Raw genomic sequence first — 11,035 nt, 5'->3', positions numbered from 1 at the left:
GGGCAAGTTCCGCCCATTTTTAATTTTTTCGAAATATTCGAGTTAAGATATCTTGGAATCCTTGCATTTTAGGTATATAGTGTCTTTGGCAACTTTACTTAGGAGGGTGTGGGAAATATTTTTGTTAAAAATGTTAACCCTCATGCGGTTCATCAAAGGGGTCTTTTTTGTCCTTTTTTCGAAAATCTTTCAAAAACTCCATAAAAATGTGATCGTATCAAATCCAAATATTCTACAAAATTGTTCGTCATAAAATTATACTATAGGTCTCAGAATACACCAGTCGGACTTCTTACTTACTTACTTAGTTGGCCCATTACAGAACATTTGTTCCATAGACCGAACTAAGAAAAGATCTCCATTCCTCTCTGTTTTTCGCTTGACTTTTTGGAATACCGCGCCTTTCCATTTCTTCATCCACTTGTGTGCTCCATCGAAGCTTAGGCCTGCCGATTCTGCGTGCACCGCCATGTGGCATGTATTCATACGCCTTTTTAGCGGGTTCATCATCGCTCATTCTCATGATATGGCCTAGCCAACGCAATCGTTGCATCTCGATACGTTTAACTATATGCATGTCTTTGTATAGCTTATATAGCTCGTGGTTCATACGACGTCGATATTCACCGTCAACGCAAATCGGCCCGTAGATCTTTCGAAGAATTTTCCTCTCAAACACACCAAGCACTGCCTTATCTGCTTGCGCAAGTACCCATGCTTCGGAGCCATACATTAGCACGGGTAGTATCAGCGTTTTGTATAGTGTTATTTTTGTTTGACGAGATGTGGCTTTGTTTTTAAATTGCTTACTTAATCCATAGTAGCATCTGTTGGCCAATACAATTCTTCTTCTTATTTCACAACAGATGTTGTTAGTTGTGTTTATGGCAGTGCCGAGGTAGACGAAGTCTTTAACTACCTCAAAATTGTAGGTACCAACTTCTACGGTTGGTCCGAGCTCTATGGACGCTTTGCGCGTCGACACCATCAATTTGGTCTTTTCGCCGTTTACCGTCAGACCCACTTTCGCAGATTCTGCTTCGACCTTCCTAAAGGTATCAGTTACTTCCTTTACTGATCGTCCCATGATGTCTATGTCATCAGCATAGGCAAGTAACATGTGGCTATTGGTGTAAATTGTGCCATTTCTTTTGACATTTGCATCTCGTATTACCTTTTCCAGCAAAATGTTGAATAGGTCACACGAAAGGCTGTCTCCTTGTCTGAAACCTCTTTTGGTACAAAATTCTTCGGAGAGGTTCTTTCCAATTTTAACTGAGGACCTAGTATCAGTTAGAGTCATCTCACAAAGCCGGATGAGCTTTGCGGGAATACCAAATTCAGACATTGCATGGAATACCTTTGATCGGAGGGGACTGTCGAATGCAGCTTTATAATCGACAAAAAGATGAAATGTGTCGATCTGCATCTCTTGGGTCTTCTCTAGGATTTGCCGCAGGGTAAATATCTGGTCAATGGTGGACTTGCCAGGTCTAAAGCCACATTGGTATGGTCCAATTATCTCGTTGACCATAGGCTTTATTCGTTCGCACAGTATCCCTGACACTATCTTATAGGCAATAGGGAGTAGACTTATGCCCCTATAGTTGGAGCATACAGTCTTATCTCCTTTTTTGTGGACGGGACATAGGATGCTCAGGTTCCAATCGTCGGGTACGCGTTCTTCCTGCCAGATGGTGCTAACTAGCTGATGCATACACCTTATCAGCGCGTCGCCTCCGGTTTTAAACAGCTCGGCTGGTAAGCCATCGGCTCCTCGTCTGCTCCGTCGGAAAAGGTCGTAAGTCCCTCTCAATAAATTTTTCAGGAGGAAGAAAAAACATTCCAGCGCTTTCTGTATTATAGATTTCATTATGGTGGTAAAGGCAGTATTTTTCGTTTATTTATTCCGCTTCAATACCTGTACTTTGTTTGATAAAATTCATTCGCTTTTGGGAGATAATTGGATGTCTTTGGACTTACGACCTTTTCCTTGTACAGTTTTGTATTTTTGTAGGGACTTACGACCTTTTCCTACAATTTACTGACGTTTTTAAAGTAAAATATTTATACTTTACAAAACAATGTGAAAGGGTATTATAAGTTTGTTTTGTTCAATATTCGTGTAACATCGCGAAGTATTCGTCGTAGACCCCTCCCCTTGCCATTTTTTCATATCTTGACGAGATAAAGCGATCTAGCTATGTGTGTCCGTCCATCCATTAACAATTGTAATAAAACTCCAGGCCTCAATTGCGGACCGATCATCACGAAATTTTGTGGAGAGGTCGGGTTCCGACCAGAAGTGACCCCATTAGATGTTAGTTATGATCGAAAGGTGTGAAATGGACCAAACCCACAATTTTTACCCGACTTTGTAGCTGTCCTGTAGATCAGCAGTAATATTCCGATCGGCGCGAAATTTTAAGAATGAATTGAGTTTAAGACAAAGAATAAGCTTGTAATTTAACATGGAGATGAGATAATTATTAGCGGGTTTAATGGACCAAAACTTTTGTGTGAAATCTAATATATAAAAGACAATGTGTGTATGTTTGTATGTTCCGCATAGACTCAAAAACGGCTAAACCGATGTTTTTTGAAAATTTCAGAGAATATACAAGGAACAACCGAGGTGAAAAAGGTTCTATATTTTTTGAATTTCGGAAGGGGTGGGGGCAGACCGTATTTTTGAAAAAACGCTTTTTTGCAAAAGTTATGAAAGTATCGGTCAGAAAATTAATTTGCGAGGGAACGGTTGTTGAATCTCCAACCCTATTACTTCTAGGATGTTTGGTATTGACGCCTTCATATAGCCCCCATAGAACGGTATCTCCCGATTTCCGGTATTTTGAAGGTGTGGCCTCAATATTCCTTTGAAATAGCAGAAAAACTAATTGAAGTACATTTCAATACAACTCATAGTGGAGGCTATAAAAAGTTCGGCCTGGCCGAATTTAACGACGTTCTTACTTGTTATTGATATTCACTTGCATATTCCAACTAATTTGCGATGCAAAAAAATTAATTGACATCAGTAAAGGTAACATAAACTGTTTTAAGGGCCAACAACGTGGACGTTGTACTTACGACCTTGTATTTTTGCCTTACGACCTTTTCTTTCAACTAAATTTCATGATTATTTCCGTTAATGCACGTAGTTTTTAGCTACATTGTAATACCAAATAGTGTCCTTTTTTGTCTTCCCAAGTATTTCTGCCCAAACTCACTGCATCTTTTGTTTTTTTTCTGCAAACCATGTAGAATCTTCAGCATGTAATGTCTTCCTGCGTTTAGGCAGTTTATCATCAGAGCTTTCAGAATCACCGTGAAAACCATAGGGAACTAGACCCATGACACCATCGTCTAATTCCATTCCAAATGCATACTGCTCTTTGTTAGCAAGAACCATGATGTCTTCTTAGTTTAATAACATTTCGATCAATTATTATTTTAGAATCATTTAATAATATAAACATTGCACTTACCCGTCCGTTAGAAGGTATTACTTTATTGAATTCAGAATACAAACTAATCTCGTTATGTGAATAAATGTCCCTAGAGAAACCATAAATTACCAGTTGATAAAGTTAAGTAAGATATACGACAGTAAAAACAGTAAAAATTTTGATTTTTTTTTTACAAATTTTTCAATATATGAGGTATTTGAACACATACAGCATCCCAATTTGTAGTAATTAAAAAGGCCAGAAGTCCATCTTTCATAATCAGTTCGCTTATAGGGGAAAATAGATTTCAAATGTAAATTTTCGTTGCAATATAGAATTTATCACATTTTTGTTCAAAAGTTTGGTCCACAGGCTCCGTCAAATATCATCCGACTATTATCCAAAGGTGTAGGCTAGTTCTTTACCTTGTACCCCAACCATGGATGACGTTAAACGTAATATCTGAACTACATTAGCTGTAGTATTCTTTTAAAGTATACATTTTCCTGTGGACTTACGACCTTTTCGTACTCAAATTTGTACGTTTTGTGGACTTACGACCTTTTCCGACAAGGGCAAAACATATAGAAAAATGCGACATGCTACCATTTTCTTTGTATCATACGACGTGTTTTGACTTGTACTATCATCCTGTAACAAAAAACGATTTCCAAAAAAAGTGGACTTACGACCTTTTCCGACGGAGCAGACGTCCTGCTGCTTTATTATTCTTCAGCCGGTTGATTGCTGTTTTTACCTCATCTTGGCCGGGTGGTATACATTCTATACCATCTTCTGGGATTGGATCTGCGGTATCATCGTCTTCGCCACTATTGGATACCAGCAGATTGGAGAAATGTTCCTTCCATATCCTGAGCACGCTATCTGTATCTGTTACCAGATTACCTTGCTGGTCTCTACAGGAGGATGTGCCTGTACCAAAGCCATCTGTTTGATGTTTCACTCTTTGGTAGAATTTTCGGACTTCATTCTGGCTCCTGTACATCTCGATTTTTTCACACTCCCGCTTTTCCATTTCTCTCTTTTTCTTGCGGAAAAGACGTTTCTCTTCTCTCCTTTTCTCCCGATATCTCTCTCGTGCGCTACGCGTTGCTACTGATTGTAAAGTAGCTCTATATGCCGCATTTTTATCTTCGGTAGCAGCACGGCACTCCTGGTCATACCATGAATTCCTTTGTGGAGGTCTCTGGAATCCAAGTATGGATTTTGCTGTTGTTTGCATGGAGTGGGCAATACTTTGCCATTGTGTTGTTATGTTATCGGGACAAGGAGTGCTCGCGTTAAGCAATTGGGCTAGTTGAGTGGAATATGCTGTGGCTATCTGTTGTGTTTGCAGCCTATCGATGTCCAACTTCCGCGTTGTGTCTGTTCGTGCTTTATTTGCAACGTTTAGACGGGTACGTACCTTTGCTGCAACAAGATAGTGGTCCGAATCAATGTTTGCGTCTCGGAACGATCGTACATCCAACACGCTGGATGAATGTCTTCCATCTATCACAACATGATCAATTTCATTACTTGTTCTTTGATCTGGGGACAGCCAGGTGCCCTTATGAATATCGAGATGATTAAATCTGGTACTGCTAACTACCATGTTTTTTGCAGCTGCAAAGTCTATCAGCCTCATACCATTGTCAGATGTTTCACTGTGGAGACTGAATTTCCCGACTGTTGGGCCAAAGATATTCTCCTTTCCAATTTTGGCATTAAAATCGCCTAGAATGATTTTAATGTCATGGGCAGGGCAACGGTCATATGTTTCTTCTAAGCGCTCGTAAAATATATCTTTGGTCTGTTCGTCCTTTTCTTCAGTGGGAGCATGAGCGCAAATAAAGCTGATGTTGAAGAATTTAGCTTTTATTCGAATTGCAGCAAGTCTTTCATTCACTGGGGTGAAGCTGGATACCAGATGTTTTAGTCTCCGACTAACTACGAATCCGCAACCAAACTCATGCTTTACGTCATGGCAGCTATAATACAGTGCGTCACCTTTAGGTGTTGTTGTGACGCCTTTCCCAATCCATCGTATTTCCTGTATGGCAGTAATATCGGCCTTGTACTTTTCAAGTACGTCTGCCAATGCGAAGACTGCACCTTCTCTATAAAGAGTGCGAACATTCCAGGTGCAGATTCGCAGATCATGGTCCTTAAAACGTTTGCGGGGTTCGTCAACTTTAGAGGGGTTTGTTTTTCTTTTCTTTCGTTTTTTCATAGTAGGCTGTTTTTTCTAGGGGAGGGTTACTAACCCGACGCCCAAACCCAAGTTTTTAACGTTCTTATGGGTGACTTCATCTGAGTTTATTCAAAATTGTCCCACAAAACATAATTTTAGAGAGATGACGTCAGAGACAAAATATTCTTTGTCAACTTTCACTATGGGTCACCACAGAAATGAAATGTCTACATTTTAAAGCATGAAAATATCCTTAAAAAAAGACATAAATAGCTGTTTCATGAATGACCATAACAATTTCAGTTAGAATATAACCATTTATGTCATTTAGGGTTAATTCCGTAAATGTCACCAGAGCAGGAGTTACTTCCATTATTGTATTATTTTGGACCACGCCAAATCGTGCATGTGAGAGCCCATATGACACCTATATTTTCACTGGACCATAGCTTAAACCTCTCATCCTTAATACGTAATTTAAGTTAAAAGTACTAATAATACGCAATTTTGGCAGGTCCGATCTGGGTTTTCTATATCTTTCAAATATATATTCCCCACAAATGTTTCAAAACCTGTTTAAATTGAACGCACAACAGAAATTTTTAACGAAAAACCATCAATAAGATATTTATATTGTTCAATCACAACGACAATCTGGGCAAAAATTGTAAAATATGGCCCTAAACCCTGTATCGGAAACAAGGGCTCTAAGAATGTTATACGTTATGGTTACAGATTTCTTTTATTCAGAGACTCATATTGGAATTTCATTTGGAACATTTATTTCTTTAACAATATTCCCAAAAAGTGAAGAATTTTGCTAGATTTTGATAAAGTATGGAATTATGTAAAATTAACTGTCCAAAATAAAAACAAATAATTCCATCCTAATATATATAAATTTGTAATCTATTTTTTAAGAAAATAGTATACCTAGATATATGGTTTATTCTGAAACACATAGTGAAATTTTGTGTAGAGTTTAACATCTTTTGACGCTTTTCCCCTAGAACCAAGTTCCATATTACTTTCACGTATTAACTCGAAAAAAGAAGGAAAAAAATTCATCAAAAACAAAAATGGAAATATTTTCATGTTTTTTTCAGCAAAAATGATACTATTTTCATGCTTTAAAATTTAAATAGACATTTCATTTCTTTGGTGATCCATAGTGAAATTTGACGAAGAATATTTTTTTCTCTGACATCATCTCTCTAAAATTATGTTTCGTGGGACAATTTTGAATAAACTCAGAGGAAGTCCGACACTAACCCTAAATTTTTAGAGATTCCTGGCGATTAAACAAGAGTTACAGATATGGTGTATTCTGAGACCTATAGTAAAATTTTATGACGAATAATTTTGTAGAATATTTGGATTTGATACGATCACATTTTTAAGGAGTTTTTGAAAGATTTTCGAAAAAAGGACGAAAAAGACCCCAAAAATATTTCCCATACCCTCCTGAGTAAAGTTGCCAAAGACACTCTATACCTAAAATGCAAGGATTCCATGATATCTTAACTCGAATATTTCGAAAAAATTAAAAATGGGCGGAATTTGTCCCGCCTATTTTGGTTACTTTCCGACGTAAACTTTAAAAACGCCGATACACGTGTCTCATATTTTTAGCTCCACTTTCATAATGTAATCGGTTTTCCCATCATTTTGAAAAAAATTGAAATTTGTTGCACAGTGTAATTGATGTCGACCAAGATTCAGATTCCAAAATCATTTCCCACCTTATGAGGATCAATATGATCAATATTTGTTTGTATTGCCCGAATAATGGTGCTATTCCCCCTCCCCTCCCATCCTTTTTTACCCACTTGAAAATAAAAGATTGCAATATTTTTTTTCAATAATTTTTAATACTTTTATTAATTTTTTTTTTGGTTTTTTTAATGCAGAATTCTTGTCTCTGGTTGTTTGTTGTATTTGTAAATATTATTTGTTTGTTGTTGGTTTGTTTGTAATTGTATAATTATAATTAATTAATAATAATAATAATGATAAAAATTAATTAAACATTATGCAGTTTGTTTGTTTTGACATGATGTTTTTGTTTTGTTTGTTTATGTTTTTTAATTACTTTATACACTATATAATCAAAAAATAACTATATTTTTATTTTATAATAATATTATAATAATAATGCTAATAATGATAATAATAAATTGGAGAAAAATAATATAGTTAACATTTTTACACATTATTTTGTTGTTGGAGGATATGACCAAACGAAGTACAAAACTTAGGAAAAAAAATAAACAAAACCCATAAGGTATAATAAAATGGTACTACAAAATGTTTATTTTTTATACATAAGATTTGTTGTTGTTGTTTTTGTTAGTATATTCTTTTTTTTTTATTATACTTAAGTTTTGTTTTATTTTTTTGTTTAATTATAATACAAATTTGGAGGCATTTGATTTTTTTAATGATTTTTTGTTTAATTATTTTAAATTAGGAAAATAAAGAAATCATTTGATTAAGCCAAAAATTAAATTAATATTTTAACGAGTTTTTTTTTGTTTTTGTTTCATAAGGCAGCAACGTAAATTAACTAAAAAAACAATAATGCGAATTGCGTTAAATTTTTCAACAATTTTAATAAAAATAAAAAAATAAAACAAAAATAATTAATTAAAAAAATAAATTTCGATTTTTATTTCAAATGAAAAAAGAAGCAAACAAAAACTTTAAAGCAAAACAAAAATTCTTTTTTTTTTCAGTTTTTAAAGCATATAAGTGTGTGTAAATGTTATGTACTTGTTGTTGTTTGTTTTTTTTAAGTTAATATAATGTAAATTTTATACTACTGTTTTTTTTTGTTAATTCTTAGTTGTTGTTGTCGTGTTGCTATGTCACTATATGTGTATTTTTGTTTGTGTCCAAAGTTGTTGGGGTGGTACAATTATGAACTCCAAGTGAATTTCGTTGGAAACATTTTTTATGTGGTTTCTTGTCTTTCTGTTGTTTTTTTCTGAATGTCCATTTGTTGTCCACAATTGTATCATTATTATTTTTTAATATATATATATATATATATGTTTGGGGGATTTTCAATTTTATTTATGAGTTGTTGTTGTTGTTGTTGAATGCCTTAAATTTAATAACTTAAATTACTATCACAGCCATATTTTGAAAATAAACAATTTCTAAATTCTTAATAAATTACTACAAATGTTCCAAAAATTGTATTTTGCTCTTTGTTGTTGTTGTCATTGTTTTTAATTATTGGTTTCCTTTTTTGTTGTTGTTTGTGTTCAAATATTTGTTATTATTTTTACTTTTTTTTATTAAATTTGCAACAAAAATTGTATGTTTGAGGCTTTTAATTGTTACATTTACTTGAATTTTACTCCAAATACTAATTGCACTTTTTTCAAACAAAAGAAAAAAAAATTATTTATTTTTACAAGGTTATGTTTTGAAATACTGTTTTTTTTTTTTAATTTATGTATATGGAGAGAGAAATGTGGGATTGTTTTCATGGAGATAGATATTTAATTTTTATGATTTTTTACTGCTGGCAATTTTGTTTTGTTTGAAAAAGAAGACTGACAAGCTGACAATTGGTGATAACTTTGTGATATTCATGTGAAAGTAATTTTTATTTGGCGGTTATTTTTGAATGAAAACTCCCCGTGAGTCTTTTCACTCTCTCCGTTAAATTGAAACGGCAGAGGGACAAAACTCACGGAAAGTTTTCATTCAGAATAACGCGCATTGTTGAAGTTAATTTTCTCTTAAAAATTTTGAGAAATTATGTTACCCTAATAGGCCCGGATCCGGTCTGGTATGTTCTATCCCAAAAGCTAAATATCTAAGCCATGGTTATTTATAGACATAAATAATATTTAAAATGAAGATACGATCCTGAAATTAAACATCACCATTTCCAGGTATTTTCACTTAAATTCAATGAAGAATTTCATAAAATTAATGAACATATTCATAGAATTATTTAATATGAAAATATGTTGTGTGAAATAAGAATAAATTCTTCATCAAATAATTTAGCTGATCATGAAATTAAGCAAATTTGTCACTTATTTTCACCTAACTTTATGAATAGTTTCATTAAATTAATGAACATATTTATAGAACTATTCAATATGAAAATATGTTGTGTGAAATAAGAATAAATCCTTCATCAAATAATTTAGCTGATCATGAAATTAAGCAAATTTGTCACTTATTTTCACCTAACTTTATGAATAGTTTCATTAAATTAATGAACATATTTATAGAACTATTCAATATAAAAATATGTTGTGTGAAATAAGAATAAATCCTTCATCAAATAATTTAGCTGATCATGAAATTAAGCAAATTTGTCACTTATTTTCACCTAACTTTATGAATAGTTTCATTAAATTAATGAACATATTTATAGAACTATTCAATATGAAAATATGTTGTGTGAAATAAGAATAAATCCTTCATCAAATAATTTAGCTGATCATGAAATTAAGCTAATTTGTCACTTATTTTCACCTAACTTTATGAATAGTTTCATTAAATTAATGAACATATTTATAGAACTATTCAATATGAAAATATGTTGTGTGAAATAAGAATAAATCCTTCATCAAATAATTTAGCTGATCATGAAATTAAGCAAATTTTTCACGTATTTTCACCTAAATTAATGAATAGTTTCATTAAATTAATGAACATATTTATAGAATTATACAATATGAAAATATATTGTGTAAAATAAGAATAAGTCCTTGATCAAATAATTTTGCTGATCATGAAAAATTAAGCATCATTTCAGGAATTTTCAGGAATTTTTACTTAAAATGATAGATAATGTCTTTAAACTAATGAACATATTCATAGAATTATTTAATATGAAAATAAGTTGTGGTGCAATGAAATGAGAATAAATCCTCTATAAAATTAAAATGTTTTTATGGATTTTGCTGTGGTCAATGATGATAAATTATACGAATTTTTACATAAATTTGTAAATGTGTTCATAGAATCAATGAAACCGTTCATAAAATCAAAAGAACTATGGCCAAATATTGGTTGAACTACACATACCTTCAAAAAATGTTCAATACAATTTGGATCTCTTGTGGGTTAGTAGGTTCGGACTTCTTGGCTCCAGCCAATATCTCACAAGTTATCACCAATAGAGGTGGTCATGAGGGGTCTTTTTAAGCAAATACGAATATGCAAGCATTGCAGACTTTGTGGTTATGGTTGGCAAAAAAAAATTTTGAATTGAAAAAGTGAAACCTTTGTCATTTGTTCTTGTTGTTTTTTTTTCTAGTAGCTCTGTGTTGTTGTGTTTGAAAAAATAATTATCTATTGTTGTTGTTGTGTGAATGTACTATAAAAGGTGAGTTTGAGGTGACTAGGAAACTGTTTTGTT

Source organism: Musca autumnalis, unplaced genomic scaffold (genome assembly GCF_047663935.1).
Source record: "Musca autumnalis isolate F117 unplaced genomic scaffold, ASM4766393v1 scaffold_3, whole genome shotgun sequence".
Taxonomy (NCBI): Eukaryota; Metazoa; Arthropoda; class Insecta; order Diptera; family Muscidae; genus Musca; species Musca autumnalis.
The sequence above is the reverse complement of the archived record's forward strand: the minus strand, read 5'-3'. Positions refer to the sequence as shown.